The sequence below is a fragment of the Globicephala melas genome, chromosome 5, assembly GCF_963455315.2.
Source record: "Globicephala melas chromosome 5, mGloMel1.2, whole genome shotgun sequence".
Classification (NCBI taxonomy): Eukaryota; Metazoa; Chordata; class Mammalia; order Artiodactyla; family Delphinidae; genus Globicephala; species Globicephala melas.
In genome coordinates this window covers 24,237,583-24,255,900 of record NC_083318.1, presented here as the reverse complement: position 1 = coordinate 24,255,900, position 18,318 = coordinate 24,237,583, and positions in this window count along the sequence as shown.

The window sequence follows — 18,318 nt, the reverse complement described above, 5'->3', positions numbered from 1 at the left end:
AATTTCATTTGTACCATTTTTTTTAGATTCCACATATAAGTGATATCATATAATATTTGTCTTTCTCTATCTGACTTACTTCACTCGGTATGACAATCTCTGGGTCCATCCATGTCACTGCAAATGGCATTATTTCATTCTTTTTTATGTCTGAGTAATATTCCATTGTATATATGTACCACATCTTCTTTATCCATTCATTTGTCGATTGACATTTAGGTTCCTTCCATCTTCTGGCAATTTGTAAATAATGCAGCAGTGAACATTGGGGTGCAGGGATCTTTTCGAATTATGGTTTTCTCTGGATATATGCCCAAAAGTGGGATTGCTGGATCCTATGATAGCTCTATTTTCAGTTTTTTAAGAAACCTCCATACTGTCCTCCATAGTGACTGCACCAATTTACATTCCCACCCACCTGGTGGGAGGGACTGGTGCCTGCCCTCTGGTGGGTGGAGCTGAGTCTTATCCCTCTGATGGGCAGGGCCATGTCAAGGGCTGTGTTTTGTGGTGGCTGTGAGCTCAGTAAGACTTTAGGCAGCCTGTCTTCTAATGGCTGGGGCTGTGTTCCTATCTTGTTGTTGTCTGGCCTGAGGCTTTCCAGCACTGGAGTCTGCAGGTTGTTAGTGGGGCCAGGTCTTGGTGCTGACATGTGGACCTCCGGGAGAGCTCATGCCAATCAGTATTCCCTGGGGCCTCTGCTACCAGTGGCCTTGCCCCCAGAGTGAGCTATAGTCTACCTCCACCTCCCCAGGAGACCGTCCAAGACCCCTAGATAAGTCTAGCCCAGGTTCCTGTGGAGGTACTGCTGCGTCCCAGGGCACGTGAGACCTTGTATGCGCCATCCAAGAGTGGAGTCTCTGTTTCCCCCAGCCCTGTGGAGCTCCTGCACTCCAGCCTCACTGGCCTTCAAGGCTAAATACTCTGGGGCTTGTTCTTCCCGATGCCAGACCCTCAGGATATCTTGGACAGCTATTTTTATGTGAGGACGTCCCTGTGTCGCCTGCTTGGGTTTACTATGTTTGGGTGCAAGGACTGTTTTAGCTTCGACGTCTACCATCTCTTTCCTCAGTGTGTGCTGTCCATTATCCCCTTAATAGGAGGCGTGATTGATGTGGTGACCAGAGCCTGCACTGGATATTGAACAGGGCCTCCCCTTTGTTCTGTGGTTGTCACTGCCCTGTCAGAAGTAGTTTTGCTCCCTAGTTGTTGGGGCAGAGGCCCCCAGGTCTGTTTCTGAGCTGTGTTTCTGATCTGCAGTGCAAGGGAGGCAGGATTGGAGCCCTCCCACTGGGAGAGAAGCCACTGAGTATTCCTCCTCTGGAGCTCTTCACCTGTGGGTGTGCTCTGTTGTGTCACCTTTCACCCACTGTGTGAGCTCTCAGATTACACTGTTGTTGGCGCTGCTGTCAACTGCACTTTAACCATGGGTGTGCCGGCAATTGGTCCTGGTGTCTCTCAGGCATTGTTTTCACCAGGTCACCAGCATAGATCCACTGAGGTCAGGTCCTGGGATGGCAGTACTCATGGATCTGGACCCACTGTGGGCACTATGGGGGCAGCTCAGACTCTGGCCTGGCCCAACCCCCAAGTGTATGTGCCCACAAAGTCTACAGCTGCTACAGCTAGACTCACCTTGGCTGCAGGAGCACGCATCGTCCTTCCAGATGTCCTCTAGATGATGGGTTTACAAAGCCAGTCGCGGTGGTGTCAGTTCGTGGTTTGCGCAATTACAAGGAGAGATTGCGGCTTTTCTTCCTTAGTTGCGTGGCCCCTGGGGCTCAGCTGTGGTTTCAGCCCCACCTCTGTGTGTAGGCCACCCACAGAGGTCTGCTCCCAAGGCTGCCCCAGAGCACGTGAGTCCGCCTGGCCAGGAGGGGGCATGGAGGTGGCGGTGGCCAGGGTCGCTGAGATTGCCCGCGGAGGCTGGGACAGGGTGCGGGGGAGAGGCCAGCGGCCGCTGGGGTCGAGGGAGCCCCATTGGGGATGGGTCGCACGGGGGAGCCCTTCCTAATATCCGGAGAGGCAAGGGCCAGCATGTGGGGAGGTTCAGACACTAGTAAGAACAGGATTTGGTCTTTCTATGTATGTAAAGTTGGAGAAAAAGTATATACATATTCTTCCTTAGAGATTTCTTACTCTGTCTTCAGTTAGTTAGTATCTTCTAACTGTCTTCAGCTATCATCTATCTGTACCTTGATGACTCCCCACAAAAATCTCCATCTGAGATCTTCCTTCCCATCTCAAGACCTATATTTACCAGCTCTCAGTTACCTGTATTTTCATAGCTCAGAGGCACCTTAAATTTAATATATTCAAGACTCAATTTATTTGACCCGACAAACTTCTCCTTTGTTCCTGCCCCTTGCACATCACTCAGCAATGACGCTTTGCTTCTGTGGTGGTCCAAGTTTCCTCCACGAGCATTCCTGGTTGTGGATTTCCTCACTCCCATCCCCTCAGGCTGTCTCCTCTCAGCCAACAGCAGTCCTCTCCCCAGGTTTGCTCTCCAAAACCCACCTTCCAACACCCAGCCCCCGTCCACACTGGAAGACACATGTCTCAGGCTGGGGCCCACAGGGCTGTGGCATGGACCATTTGTATAGGTCTCACTCGGTCCTGCTGGCCACAGACTGGTGGCTGCGCCCTCCTCCAATAGCCCTTGAAGCTCCCCTTCTGTCCCAACTGATTTCCCCACCAGTGAGGGGACTTCCTTTGATATGGGAATCTCTCCTCTCCTTCAGCTCCCTGCCTCAGGGGCAGAGGGCCCATCCTGTTTCCTCTCCTCTTCCTTTTCCCTTCTTCTTTCTTTTGTCCTACCCGGTTACATGGGGATCTTTCTTGTCCTTTTAGGTACACGAGATCATCTGTTAGTGTTCAGCAGGTGCTCTGTGAGAATTGTTCCATTTGTAAATGTATTCTTTTTTTTTTTTTTTTCTGCGGTACGCGGGCCTCTCACTGTTGTGGCCTCTCCCGTTGCGGAGCACAGGCTCCGGACGTGCAGGCTCAGCGCCCATGGCTCACGGGCCCAGCCTCTCCGCGGCATATGGGATCTTCCCGGACCGGGGCACGAACCCGTGTCCCCTGCATCGGCAGGCGGACTCTCAACCACCGCGCCACCAGGGAAGCCCTGTAAATGTATTCTCGATGCATTCATGGGGAGAGGTGAACTCCACACCGTCCTGCTCCTCTGCCATCTTGGCTCCTAGCCTCATTCGATATTTAATTTCTGGTTAACATTCACTTAGCTTAAAAAAGATTGAGAAAGAAAAGAAAAAATATAAAATTCAAATGCCATATAAGGCATTGCTGAAGGAATAATCTACACCATAAATATTTATGAGATAAAAACATGCACAAAAAATCAAAAATAGTAATTCCTCTATTTTCACTGCAACTTTTGATATATGTATGTTTTACCAAATCATAGAGATATAGTGTTATGACTTGGAAATTTTTATGCTTGAAAATATCAGAAAATATCCATTAAATTTAAGTGATATTATTAAACTGATGAAATCTGGACATTTCATTCAGTTTAATCATTATAATACCACCCATTTCCCCTAATATATCAGAGATGCATGGAGACTCAAGCTAGTCCTGATTCTGACTTTTACCCTCTGCATATGACTATCATTAAAATCTCCATATTGTTTTAAATTCTATATTAGCCTGTCTCTTTCCCTCATTACCTTGTAAACTATTCAAGCCTAGTGGCTATTTGTCTCCAACATTTAGCACAGTACAGAGCACATTAGGGAAATTCAACATGCATTATATAACCGAATGTAAATGAATGTCTTTATTCATAAAATACTTTCTTGTTTTTCAAATTGGATGCCTGATTGTCATTTATCATGGAAATGACACTCTTGACAACCAAGAAAGGAGGCTTAATTGAGGTTTAGAGAGAAGCATTATAGAATTATTACTTTGTGCTCCTATGACCTCTACAAAAATCATTCCCAATATATGTATTTGACAATAGGTAAATAGCTTATTTTTCATTATTTTCCATGAGTTTATACCTTGCGTGGCCAACATTAAACCATAAACAACGTGAGGGTGGCAACTTAACACTGCACTATATAGCCAACATTTCTATAGTACCTGGTGTGTTGCCTGATTCAAAATAGGACTCAAGTCATATATTTTTGTTAACCATGTCTGCTATAAAAGAGTAATTCACCTCAGCAAATATTAAGTATTTATTGAATCCAACACTATGTTCAGCCTTGCATATAAACGTTAATAGGACAGTTCCTTCCCTTAGTGTTTATAACCTACTAGAGAATGAATAGTTATCAAGGAGTTAAAATGCATGGTGATAAGCAGTGTGTTTAGGAAAACTAAACCAGGCTTCTTTGGTTTAAGAAAGTCTTCAAAGAACTCATGTCTATGCTATGAATTAAAGAATAATAAGAAACTAGATACTTTGAAGAGTTGATGAGAGTTTTCTAGAAAAAGAAGGCAGTGCATGACCAACTCTTTTAGCAAAAGAATTACATGATAACATTTGTATTTAAAAAAATATCATTGGGCTTCCCTGGTGGTGCAGTCGTTGAGAGTCCGCCTGCCGATGCAGGGGACGCAGGTTCGTGCCCCAGTCCGGGAAGATCCCATATGTCACGGAGCGGCTGGGCCCGTGAGTGATGGCCGCTGAGCCTGCGCGTCTGGAGCCTGTGCTCCGCAATGGGAGAGGCCACAACAGTGAGAGGCCCGTGCAAAAGAAAATAAATTAAATAAAAATAAAACTAAAAAATAAAAAATATCATTGGCTGTATTTTGGAAAACAGTTTGGTGAGAGTCAGGTTAAAGTTGGTCAAATACCAGCTTGTTTCATGGAGCTCTGCAAAAGAGTTATGGTTGTCTGTAATAATGTAATATCACTGAGAATGGAGAGAATAAGATAGATTCAGACACTAGCAAAAAGATAGTCTTAACAGGACTTGACCTTTCTATGTATGTAAAGTAAGAGAAAAAGTATATACATATTCTTCCTTAGAGACTTCTTACCACTGTGTCTTTAATTATCATCTATCTGTATCTTGATGACTCTCCACAAAAATCTCCCATCTGAGAACCTCCTTCCCATCTCAAGACCTATATTTACCTGCTCTCATTTACCTGTATTTTCATAGCTCAGGGGCATCTCAAATGTGAAATATTCAAGACTCAATTTATTTTACCCAACAAACTTCTCCTGTGTTTTCTATCTCAGAGAATGGCACTAATATCTCCAAAGCTGCTGAAGCAGAAAGCTGAATGATGATAAACCCTCAACATACCTTCTCTCAAACTATACATATGTGGAAAGACAAAGTCCTACTAAGACTATCTTGTTACTAAGGCCAGAATCTTTCCTCTTCTCTCCATTCTTGGTTATACTTTAGTACAACCATAATTTTGTGGAATTCTATGAAACAGCCTGGTATTTGATCAACTTTAATCTCACCCTCATTAAACCGCTCTAGGTAGAAGTTTCAGAAAAACAGTAAAGCCAACCAGTCCTTGTCAAAGAAACTTTCTTCCCTGTGATAATAAGAAATACCATTACAAGGTAGAATGGAAAACTTTAATTTAGCTAGTAGGTATCTTTCACCAACATTTCTATAAAACTTTATAAATCATGTGTTCAAAATATCTAAATCAAAACTGTGTGGTCAATAGATTTTGGACTTATAGAATACTTCCCCCAGGCAAGTACTTTCAAATAATTTACAAGAAATTTAAGAATTAGCATCAACTTTATTAAAGAGGATTAAAAAAATAGAGAACAAGCTTATATATAGCCTTACAAGCTCATGGTACTGATTCTATACAGCTTCTGTAAGAGACTGCATTAGATACACAAATTACCAAATTAAACTGAATTTCAAAATATATTGTAAATGTGTATCCAGAGTAAAGCAATAATCTTTTTAAAATATCTCCAAGATTTATATTTACTTGTGTTAGATACTAATGTATTTATGTATTTATATAAAGTATAATTGATTTACAGTATTATATTAGTTTCAGGTGTACAACAGAGTGATTCAGTATTTTTAGGATTATACTCTATTAAAAGTTATTACAAGATAATGGCTATAATTTCCAGTACTGTATAATATATCCTTGTTGCTTATCTATTTTACATAGCAGTTGGTATCTCTTAATCGCATACCCCAATCTTGCCCCTCCCCCTTCCCTCTCCTCACTGGTAACCAATAGCTTGTTTTCTATATCTCTGAGTCTGTTTACGTTTTGCTATATACATTCATTGTTTTTACTTTTTATATTCCACATATAAGTGATATACAGTATTTGTCTTTCTCTGTCTGACTTATTTCACTAAGCATAATATTCTCTAGGTCAATCCATGTTGCTGCAAATGGCAAAATTTCACTTTTTTGTATGGCTGAGTAATATTCCATTCTATATATATGTGTGTGTGTGTGTGTGTGTGTGTGTGTGTGTGTGTACACACATACATACATACCACATCTTCTTTATCCGTTTGTCTGTTGATGAATACTTGGGTGCTTCCACACCTTGGCTTTTGTAAATAGGAATGCTGCGAACATTGAGTGTATGTATTTTTTGAATTATTATTATTTTGTTTGTTTGTTTTTTCTAGGTATATACTCAGGAGTGGAATTATTAGATCATATGGTATTTCTATTTTTAGTATTTTGAGGAGCCTCCATACTGTTTTTCATAGTGGCTGCAGCAATTTACATTCCTGCCATCAGTGTACAAGTGTTCCCTTTTCTCCACATCCTCATCAATATTTGTAATTTGTAGACATTTTGATGGTAGCTATTCTGACAGGTGTGAGGTGATATCTCATTGTTATTTTGATTTGCATTTCCCTAATAATTAATGGTGTTGAACACCTTTTAATGTGAGTATTAGCCACCTGTATAACTTCTTTTGAAAAATATCTATTCAGGTCTTTGCCCACTTTTTGATTGGGTTATTTGGGTTTTTTTGAGATTGACTTATATGAGCTGTTTGTGTATTTTGGATATTAACTCTTTGTCAGTCTCACTGTTTGTAAATATTTTCTCCCATTCCCTAGGTTGACTTTTTGTTTTGTCAATGGTTTCCTTTGCTGTAGAAAAGCTTACAATTTTAATTAGGTCCCATTTCTTTATTTTTGCTTTTGTTCCTTTTGACTTAGGAGACAAATCCAAAAATATATATTGCTGTGATTTATGCCAAACAGTGTTCTGCCTATGTTCTCTTCTAGGAGTTTTATGGTTTCTGGTCTTACATTTAGGTTTTTAATCTATTTTGAGTTTATTTTTATATATGGTGTGAGGAAAAGTTCTAACTCATTCTTTTACATGTAGCTATCCAGTTTTCCCACTACCACTTATTGACAAGACTGTCTTTACTCCATTGTATATCTTGTCTCCTTTGTCATATTAATTGACCATAGTTATGTGGGTTTATTTCTGGGCTCTCTATTCTGTTCTATTGATCTATATGTTTGTTTTGTGCCAGTACATGCTGTTTTGATTACTGTAGTTTTGTAGTATAGTCTGAAGTCTGGGGAGGTTGTATCTCCAGCTTTGTTCTTTTTTCCCAAGATTGCTTTTGCAATTCAGTGTCTTTTCTGTTTCTATATGAAGTTTAGGATTATTTGTTCTATTTCTGTGAAAAATGTCATGGGTATTTTGATAGGGATTGCATTAAACCATACATTGTTTTGGGTAGTATGGACATTTTTTTTTTTTTTTTGGATTTTCTAGTTTTATTGCATATAATATCTGCACTTCATTGAGTAAGGGGAACTGGTCATGACTTGCCCTCAGCAATAGGGTGAAAGGAGATGGTGCCCATCTGGAGACAAGAGCTGTAAATTGGTCAGCTCCTCCTTTATACACTCATTAAGCCCCAGGCCTAGAATTGTGCAGAAGAAGTTTCCTAATATATTATTTAACCAACATCATAGCTTGAGTTCATTTTTTTCTTCAGTAAGTTATGATTTTAGCAAATTATGCCTATGTGTCTTTCTTCCCATCTATAAGTTAATTTGCTTTCTTTTTTTTTTTTTTTTTTAACATCTTTATTGGGGTATAATTGCTTTACAATGGTGTGTTAGTTTCTGCTTTATAACAAAGTGAATCAGTCATACATAAACATATGTTCCCATATGTCTTCCCTGTTGCGTCTCCCTCCCTCCTACCCTCCCCATCCCACCCCTCCAGGCTGTCACAAAGCACCGAGCCAATATCCCTGTGCCATGCGGCTGCTTCCCACTAGCTATCTACCTTACTGCGTTTGTTAGTGTGTATATGCCCATGACTCTCTCTCGCCCTGTCACAGCTCACCCTTCCCCTTCCCCATAACCTCAAGTCCGTTCTCTAAGAGGTCTGCGTCTTTATTCCTGCTTTACCCCTAGGTTCTTCATGACATTTTTTTCTTAAATTCCATATATATGTGTTAGCATACGGTATTTGTCTTTTTCTTTCTGACTTACTTCACTCTGTATGACAGACTCTAGGTCTATCCACCTCATTACAAATAGCTCAATTTCGTTTCTTTTTATGGCTGAGTAATATTCCATTGTATATATGTGCCACATCTTCTTTATCCATTCATCCGATGACGGGCACTTAGGTTGTTTCCATCTCTGGGCTATTGTAAATAGAGCTGCAATGAACATTTTGGTACATGACTCTTTTTGAATTTTGGTTTTCTCAGGGTATATGCCCAGTAGTGGGATTGCTGGGTCATATGGTAGTTCTATTTGTAGTTTTTTAAGGAACCTCCATACTGTTCTCCATAGTGGCTGTACCAATTCACATTCCCACCAGCAGTGCAAGAGTGTTCCCTTTTGTCCACACCCTCTCCAGCATTTATTGTTTCTAGATTTTTTGATGATGGCCATTCTGACTGGTGTGAGATGATATCTCATTGTAGTTTTGATTTGCATTTCTCTAATGATTAATGATGTTGAGCATTCTTTCATGTGTTTGTTGGCAGTCTGTATATCTTCTTTGGAGAAATGTCTATTTAGGTCTTCTGCCCATTTTTGGATTGGGTTGTTTGTTTTCTTGTTATTGAGCTGCATGAGCTGCTTGTAAATTTTGGAGATTAATCCTTTGTCGGTTGCTTCATTTGCAAATATTTTCTCCCATTCTGAGGGTTGTCTTTTGGTCTTGTTTACGGTTTCCTTTGCTGTGCAAAAGCTTTGAAGTTTCATTAGGTCCCATTTGTTTATTTTTGTTTTTATTTCCATTACTCTAGGAGGTGGGTCAGAAAGGATCTTGCTTTGATTTATGTCATAGAGTGTTCTGCCTATGTTTTCCTCTAAGAGTTTGATAGTTTCTGGCCTTACATTTAGGTCTTTAATCCATTTTGAGCTTATTTTTGTGTATGGTGTTAGGGAGTGATCTAATCTCATACTTTTACATGTACCTGTCCAGTTTTCCCAGCACCACCTATTGAAGAGGCTGTCCTTTCTCCACTGTACATTACTGCCACCTTTATCAAAGATAAGGTGTCCATATGTGCATGGGTTTATCTCTGGGCTTTCTATCCTGTTCCATTGATCTATCTTTCTGTTTTTGTGCCAGTACCATACCGTCTTGATGACTGTAGCTTTGTAGTATAGTCTGAAGTCAGGGAGCCTGATTCCTCCAGTTCCTTCTTTCGTTCTCAAGATTGCTTTGGCTATTCGGGGTCTTTTGTGTTTCCATACAAATTGTGAAAGTTTTTGTTCTAGTTCTGTGAAAAATGCCAGTGGTAGTTTGATAGGGATTGCATTGAATCTATAGATTGCTTTGGGTAGTAGAGTCATTTTCACAATGTTGATTCTTCCAATCCAAGAACATGGTATATCTCTCCATCTATTTATATCATCTTTAATTTCTTTCATCAGTGTCTTATAATTTTCTGCATACAGGTCTTTTGTCTCCTTAGGTAGGTTTATTCCTAGATATTTTATTCTTTTTGTTGCAATGGTAAATGGGAGTGTTTTCTTGATTTCACTTTCAGATTTTTCATCATTAGTATATAGGAATGCCAGAGATTTCTGTGCATTAATTTTGTATCCTGCCACTTTACCAAATTCATTGATTAGCTCTAGTAGTTTTCTGGTAGCATCTTTAGGGTTCTCTATGTATAGGATCATGTCATCTGCAAACAGTGACAGCTTTACTTCTTCTTTTCCAATTTGAATTCCTTTTATTTCCTTTTCTTCTCTGATTGCTGTGGCTAAAACTTCCAAAACAATGTTGAATAATAGTGGTGAGAGTGGGCAACCTTGTCTTGTTCCTGATCTTAGTGGAAATGCTTTCAGTTTTTCACCATTGAGGATGTTTGCTGTGGGCTTGTCATATATGGCCTTTATTATGTTGAGGAAAGTTCCCTCTATGCCTACTTTCTGCAGGGTTTTTATCATAAATGGGTGTTGAATTTTGTCAAAAGCTTTCTCTGCATCTATTGAGATGATCATATGGTTTTTCTCTTTCAATTTGTTAATATGGTTTATCACATTGATAGATTTGCGTATATTGAAGAATCCTTGCATTCCTGGAATAAACCCCACTTGATCATGGTGTATGATCCTTTTAATGTGCTGTTGGATTCTGTTTGCTAGTATTTTGTTGAGGATTTTTGCATCTATGTTCATCAGTGATATTGGCCTGTAGTTTTCTTTCTTTGTGACATCCTTTTCTGGTTTTGGTATCAAGGTGATGGTGGCCTCGTAGAAGGAGTTAGGGAGTGGTCCTCCCTCTGCTATATTTTGGAAGAGTTTGAGAAGGATAGGTGTTAGCTCTTCTCTAAATGTTTGATAGAATTCGCCTGTGAAGCCATCTGGTCCTGGGCTTTTCTTTGTTGGAAGATTTTTAATCACAGTTTCAATTTCAGTGCTTGTGATTGGTCTGTTCATATTTTCTATTTCTTCCTGATTCAGTCTTGGCAGGTTGTGCATTTCTAAGAATTTGTCCATTTCTTCCAGATTGTCCATTTTATTGGCATAGAGTTGCTTGTAGTAATCTCTCATGATCTCTTTTATCTCTGCAGTGTCAGTTGTTACCTCTCCTTTTTCATTTCTAATTCTATTGATTTGAGTCTTCTCCCTTTTTTTCTTGATGAGTCTGGCTAGTGGTTTATCTATTTTGTTTATCTTCTCAAAGAACCAGCTTTTAGTTTTATTGATCTTTGCTATTGTTTCCTTCATTTATTTCTGATCTGATTTTTATGATTTCTTTCCTTCTGCTAGCTTTGGGGTTTTTTTGTTCTTCTTTCTCTAATTGCTTGAGGTGCAAGGTTAGGTTGTTTATTCGAGATGTTTCCTGCTTCTTAAGGTGGGCTTGTATTGCTATAAACTTCCCCCTTAGAACTGCTTTTGCTGCATCCCACAGGTTTTGGGTCGTTGTGTCTCCATTGTCATTTGTTTCTAGGTATTTTTTGATTTCCTCTTTGATTTCTTCAGTGATCTCTTCATTATTAAGTAGTGTATTGTTTAGCCTCCATGTGTTTGTATTTTTTACAGATATTTTCCTGTAATTGATATCTAGTCTCATGGTGTTGTGGTCAGAAAAGATACTTGATACAATTTCAATTTTCTTAAATTTACCAAGGCTTGATTTGTGACCTAAGATATGATCTATCCTGGAGAATGTTCCATGAGCACTTGAGAAAAATGTGTATTCTGTTGTTTTTGGATGGAGTGTCCTATAAATATCAATTAAGTCCATCTTGTTTAATGTATCATTTAAAGCTTGTGTTTCCTTATTTATTTTCATTTTGGATGATCTGTCCATGGGTGAAAGTGGGGTGTTTAAGTCCCCTACTATGACTGTGTTACTGTCGATTTCCCCTTTTATGGCTGTTAGTATTTGCCTTATGTATTGAGGTGCTCCTATGTTGGGTGCATAAATATTTACAATTGTTATATCTTCTTCTTGGATCGATCCCTTGATCATTATGTAGTGTCCTTCTTTGTCTCTTTTAATAGTCCTTATTTTAAAGTCTATTTTGTCTGATATGAGAATTGCTACTCCAGCTTTCTTTTGGCTTCCATTTGCATGGAATATCTTTTTCCATCCCCTTACTTTCAGTCTGTATGTGTCTCTAGGTCTGAAGTGGGTCTCTTGTAGACAGCATATATAAGGGTCTTGTTTTTGTATCCATTCAGCTAATCTGTGTCTTTTGGTGGGAGCATTTAGTCCATTTACATTTAAGGTAATTATCGATATGTATGTTCCTATTCCCATTTTCTAAATTGTTTTGGGTTCGTTATTATAGGTCTTTTCCTTCTCTTGTGTTTCTTGCCTAGAGAAGATCCTTTAGCAGTTGTTGTAAAGCTGGTTTGGTGGTGCTGAACTCTCTCAGCTTTTGCTTGTCTGTAAAGGTTTTAATTTCTCCATCAAATCTGAATGAGATCCTTGCTGGGTAGAGTAGTCTTGGCTGCATGTTTTTCTCCTTCATCACTTTCAGTATGTCCTGCCACTCCCTTCTGGCTTGTAGGGTTTCTGCTGAGAGATCAGCTGTTAACCTTATGGGGATTCCCTTATGTGTTATTTGTTGTTTTTCCCTTGCTGCTTTTAATATGCTTTCTTTGTATTTAATTTTTGACAGTTTGATTAATATGTGTCTTGGCGTATTTCTCCTTGTATTTATCTTGTATGGGACTCTCTGTGCTTCCTGGACTTGATTAACTATTTCCTTTCCCATATTAGGGAAGTTTTCAACTATAATCTCTTCAAATATTTTCTCAGTCCCTTTCTTTTTCTCTTCTTCTTCTGGAACCCCTATAATTCGAATGTTGGTGCGTTTAATGTTGTCCCAGAGGTCTCTGAGACTGTCCTCAGTTCTTTTCATTCTTTTTTCTTTATTCTGCTCTGCAGTAGTTATTTCCACTATTTTATCTTCCAGGTCACTTATCTGTTCTTCTGCCTCAGTTATTCTGCTATTGATCCCATCTAGAGTACTTTTAATTTCATTTATTGTGTTGTTCATCGTTGCTTGTTTCATCTTTAGTTCTTCTAGGTCCTTGTTAACTGATTCTTGCATTTTGTCCAATCTATTGTCCATTCTATCTCCAAGATTTCGGATCAACCTTACTATCATTATTCTGAATTCTCTTTCAGGTAGACTGCCTATTTCCTCTTCATTTGTTAGGTCTGGTGCATTTTTATCTTCCTCCTTTATCTGCTGTGTGTTTTTCTGTCTTCTCATTTTGCTTATCTTACTGTGTTTGGGGTCTCCTTTTTGCAGGCTGCAGGTTTGTGGTTCCTCCTGTTTTTGATGTCTGTCTCTAGTGGCTAAGGTTGGTTCAGTGGGTTGTGTAGGCTTCCTGGTGGAGGGGGCTAGTGCCTGTGTTGTGGTGGATGAGGCTGGATCTTGTCTCTCTAGTGGGCAGGTTCACGTCTGGTGGTGTGTTTGGGGGTGTCTGTGGCCTTATTATGATTTTAGGCAGCCTCTCTGCTAATGGGTGGGGTTGTGTTCCTGTTTTGCTAGTTGTTTGGCATAGGTTTTCCAGCACTGTGGCTTGCTGGTCGTTGAGTGAAGCTGGGTGCTGGTGTTAAGATGGAGGTCTCTGGGAGATTTTCGCCGTTTGATATTATGTGGAGCTGGGAGGTCTCTTGTTGATCAGTGTCCTGCAGTTGGCTGTCCTACCTCAGAGGCAGAGCCCTGCCTCCTGGCTGGAGCACCAAAAGCTTTTCATCCACAGGCTCAGGATAAAAGGGAGAAAAAGTAGAGGGAATTAGTAGAAGTATGAGGAAAGAAAGAAGGAAAGGAGGGTAGGAAGGAAGGAAGAAAGAAAGAAGCAAAGAAGGAAAGAAGGCAAGAAGGAAAGAAAGGAGGGAAGGAGGAAGGAAGGAAGGAAGGAGGGAAGAAGGAAAAAAGACAGAAAGAAAGAAGATACAGTAAAAATAAAATACAGTATAATAAAGTTATTGAATTAAAAACTTCTTATTTAGAAAAAAAAAAAAAAGGGACGGAAAGAACCTAGGACAAATGTTGGAAGCAAAGCTATACAGACAAAATCTTACACAGAAGCATACACATACACCCTCACTAAAAGAGGTAAATGGGGAAAAATCCTAAATCTTGCTGTCAGATACCACCTCCTCAATTTGGGATGATTCGTTGTCTAAAGGAGGGAAGGAAGGACGGAAAGAAAGAAAGAAAGAACGAAGGTAAAGTATAATAAGGTTATTAAAATTAATTATTAAGAAAAAAATTAAAAAAAAAAAAACATGGACGGATAGAACCCTAGGACAAATGGTGGAAGCAAGACTATACAGACAAGATCTCACACAGAAGCATACAAATACACATTCACAAAAAGAGGAAAGGGGAAAAAATCATAAATCTTGCTCCTAAAGTCCACTTCCTTAATTTGGGATGATTGGTTGTCTATTCAGGTATTCCACAGATGCAGGGTACATCAAGTTGATTGTGGAGCTTTAATCCGCTGTTTCTGAGGCTGCTGGGAGGGATTTCCCTTTCTCTTCTTTGTTCTCACAGCTCCCAGGGCTAAGCTTTGGATTTGGCCCTGCCACTGCGTGTAGATCGCTGGAGGGCGTCTGTTTTTTGCTCAGACAGGATGGGGTTAAAAGAGCCGCTGATTGGGGGCTCTGGCGCACTCAGGCCGGCGGGGACGGAGGGGCACAGAGTGCGGGGCGGGCCTGCGGTGGCAAAGGCCGGCGTGACTTTGCACCAGCCTGAGGCGCGCTGTGCGCTCTCCCGGGGAAGTTGTCCCTGGATCCCGGGAACCCGGCAGTGGCGGGCTGCACAGGCTCCGCGGAAGAGGGGTGTGGAGAGTGACCTGTGCTCGCACACAGGCCCCTTGGTGGCGGCAGCAGCAGCCTTAACGTCTCCCGCCCGCCTCTGGGGTCCGCGCTTTTAGCCGCGGCTTGCGCCCGTCTCTGGAGTCCGCGCCCTCAGCCGCGGCTCGCGCCCGTCTCTGGATTCCGCGCTTTCAGCCGCGGCTCGCGCCCGTCTCTGGATTCCGCGCTTTCAGCCGCGGCTCGCGCCCGTCTCTGGATTCCGCGCTTTCAGCCGCGGCTCGCGCCCGTCTCTGGATTCCGCGCTTTCAGCCGCGGCTCGCGCCCGTCTCTGGGGTTCGCGCTTTTAGCCGCGGCTCGCGCCCGTCTCTGGAGTTCCTTTAAGCAGCGTTCTTAAACCCCTCTCCTCACGCCCCAGGAAACAAAGAGGTAAGGAAAAGTCTCCTGCCTCTTCTGCTGGTGCAGGCTTTTCCCCGGACTCCCTCCCGGCTAGCTGTGGTGCACTAACCCCTTCAGGCTATGTTCAAGCCGCCAACCCCAGTCCTCTCCCTGCGCTCCGGCCTCAGCTCTCAGTCCCGCCCGCCCCGGCGGGTGAGCAGACAAGCCTCTCGGGCTGGTGAGTGCCGGTCGGCACCGATCCTCTGTGCGGGAATCTCCCCGCTTTGCCCTCCGCACCCGTTGCTGTGCACTCCGCAGCTTCGAAGCTCCCCCCTCCGCCTCCCGCAGTCTCCGCCCGCGAAGGGGCTTCCTAGAGTGTGGAAACTTTTCCTCCTTCACAGCTCCCTCCCACTGGTGCAGGTGCCGTCCCTATTCTTTTGTCTCTGTTTTTTCTTTTGCCCTACCCAGGTACGTGGGGAGTTTCTTGCCTTTTGGGAGGTCTGAGGTCTTCTGCCAGCCTTCAGTAGGTGTTCTGTAGGAGTTGTTCCACGTGTAGATGTATTTCTGGTGTATCTGTGGGGAGGAAGGTGATCTCCGCGTCTTACTCTTCCGCCATCTTCCGCCTTCCTCCATCAGTATGGACATTTTAACAGTGTTACATCTTCCAATTCAAGAGCACAGGGTAACTTTCCATTTCTTTTTATCAACTTCAGTTTCTTTCATTAGTGTTTTATAGCTCTCAGATTATGGGTCTTTTACCTCCTTGGTTAAGTTTATTCCTAGGTATTTTATTTTTTGATGGAATTTTAAATGCATTTTTCACTTCTTTTTCTAATATTTCATTATTAGAATATAGAGAAGCAAGAGATTCTGCATATTAATCTTGTGTCCTGCAGTTTTACTGAATTCATTAATTAATTTCTAATACATTTTTCAGTGGAGACTTTAGGGTTTTCTATATAAAGTGTCATCTGCAAATAGTGACAGTTTTATTTCTTCCTTTCCCATTTGGATGTCTTTTATTTCTTTATCGTGTCTGATTGCTGTGGCTAAGATTCCAATACTATGTTAAATAGACATGTCAAAAGTAATCAATCCTGTCTTGTTTCTGAATTTAGAGGAAAGGCTTTCAACTTTTTACCGTTGAGTATTATATTGGTTGTAGGTTTGTTTTAAATGCCCTGTATTATGTTGAGGTATGTTCCCTCCATACCCACTTTGGTGAGAGGTTTTTTGTTTTTTTTTTTTAATCATGAATGGATGTTGAATTTTGTCAAATGATTTTTCTTCATCTATTGAGATGATCATGTGGTTTTTCTTTGTTCTTTTGTTAATGTGGTGTATCACATTGATTAATTTGCAAGTATTGAACTATCCTTGCATCCCTGGAATAAATCTAGCTTGATCATGATGTATGATCCTTTTAATTTATCATTGGATTCTGTTTGCTAATATTTTTGAGGATTTTTGCATGTATATTCATCAAAAATATTGGCCTGGGATGAATTGGGAGATTGGGATTGACATATATACACTAATATGTATAAAATAGATAACTAATAAGAGCCTGCTGTATAAAAAATAAATTAATTAAATAAAATTCAAAAAAAATTTTTTTAAATATTGGCCTGTAATTTTCTCTCTTTGTACTGTTTGTCTGGTTTTGGTGAAGGGTAATGGTGGCCTTGCAGAATGAATTTGGGAATGTTACATCCTTTTCAATTTTTTAACATAGTTTGATAAGGATAGGTATTAACTTTTCTTTATGTGTTTGGTAGAATTCCCCTGTGAAGCCATACAGTCCTGGATTTTGTTGGCTGGAAGTTTTTTTAATTACAAATTCAATTTCACTACTAGTGTATGGTCTGTTCAAATTGTCTTTTTCTTCTTGATTCATTCTTGGCAGATTGTATGTTTCTAGAAATTTGTCCATTTCTTTTGGGTGTTCACTTTGTTGGTGTATAACTGTTCACAGTATTCTCTTTTGACTTTTTGTATCTCTGTGGTAATGGTTGTTATTCCTCCTCTTTCATTTCTTATATATATTTTTTATTTTGGTACTCTCTTTCCTTCTTGGTTAGCCTGCTAATGATTTATTAATTTTGTTTATCTTTTCAAAAAATCAGCTCTTGTGTTCATTTACCTTTTCTATTATTTTTTATCTCTATTGTATTTATTTTCTCTCTGTTCTTTATTATTTCCTTCCTTCTGCTTACTATGGGATTTTTTTGTTCTTCTTTTCCTAATTCTTTTAAGTGGTAGGTTAGGTTGCTTATTTGAGTTTTTACTTGTTTCTTGAGGGAGACCTATATTATTATGAACTTCCCTCCTAGAATTGCTTTTGCCACATCCCATACATTTTGGAAAGCTGTGTTTCCATTTTCATTTTTCTCAAGGTATTTTCTGATTTCCTCTTTGATATCATCATTAACCCATTGTTTTTTTTTTTTTTTTAGTAACATGTTGTTTAGTATCCATGTATCTGTTTTTTCCCATTTTTCTTCCTAGAAATGATTTCTAGTTACATACCATTTTGGCTGGGAAAAGTCCTTGATAAAATTTCTATCATCTTAAATGCATTGAGACTTGTTCTGTGGCCTAACGTGTTCTGTCTTGGAGAACATTTCATGTGCACTTGAAAAGAATGTGTATTTTTCTATTTTTGGATGTAATGTTCTGTAGATACCTATTGAGTTCAACTGGCCTATTGTGTCATTTAAAACCACTGTTTTCTTGTTTAATTTCTGTCTGGATGATCTCTCCATTGATGTAAGTGTGGTGTTAAAGTCTCCTACTATTATTGTATTGCTGTGTTGTCAGTTTCTCTCTTTATGTCTGTTTGTATTTGCTTTATATATTTTGGTGCTCCTAATATTTGGTGCATATATGTTAACAATTTTGGTCTCCTCCTCTTTATTGATTATCTCTTGTATCCTTTGTCATTATATAACACCCTTCATTGTCTCTTGTTACAGCCTTTTTTAAAAGGCTATCTTGTCTGATATGAGTATTGTTACCCCCTCTTTCTTATCATTTCCATTTACATGAAATATCTTTTTTCATTTCCTTACTTTTAGTTTGTGTATCTTTAGCTCCACAGTGATTCCCTTGAAGTAGCATGTAGAAAGTAGTGGGTATTTAAAATCCAATCATCCACTCTATGTCTTTTGATTGGATCATTTAGTTCATTGACATTTAA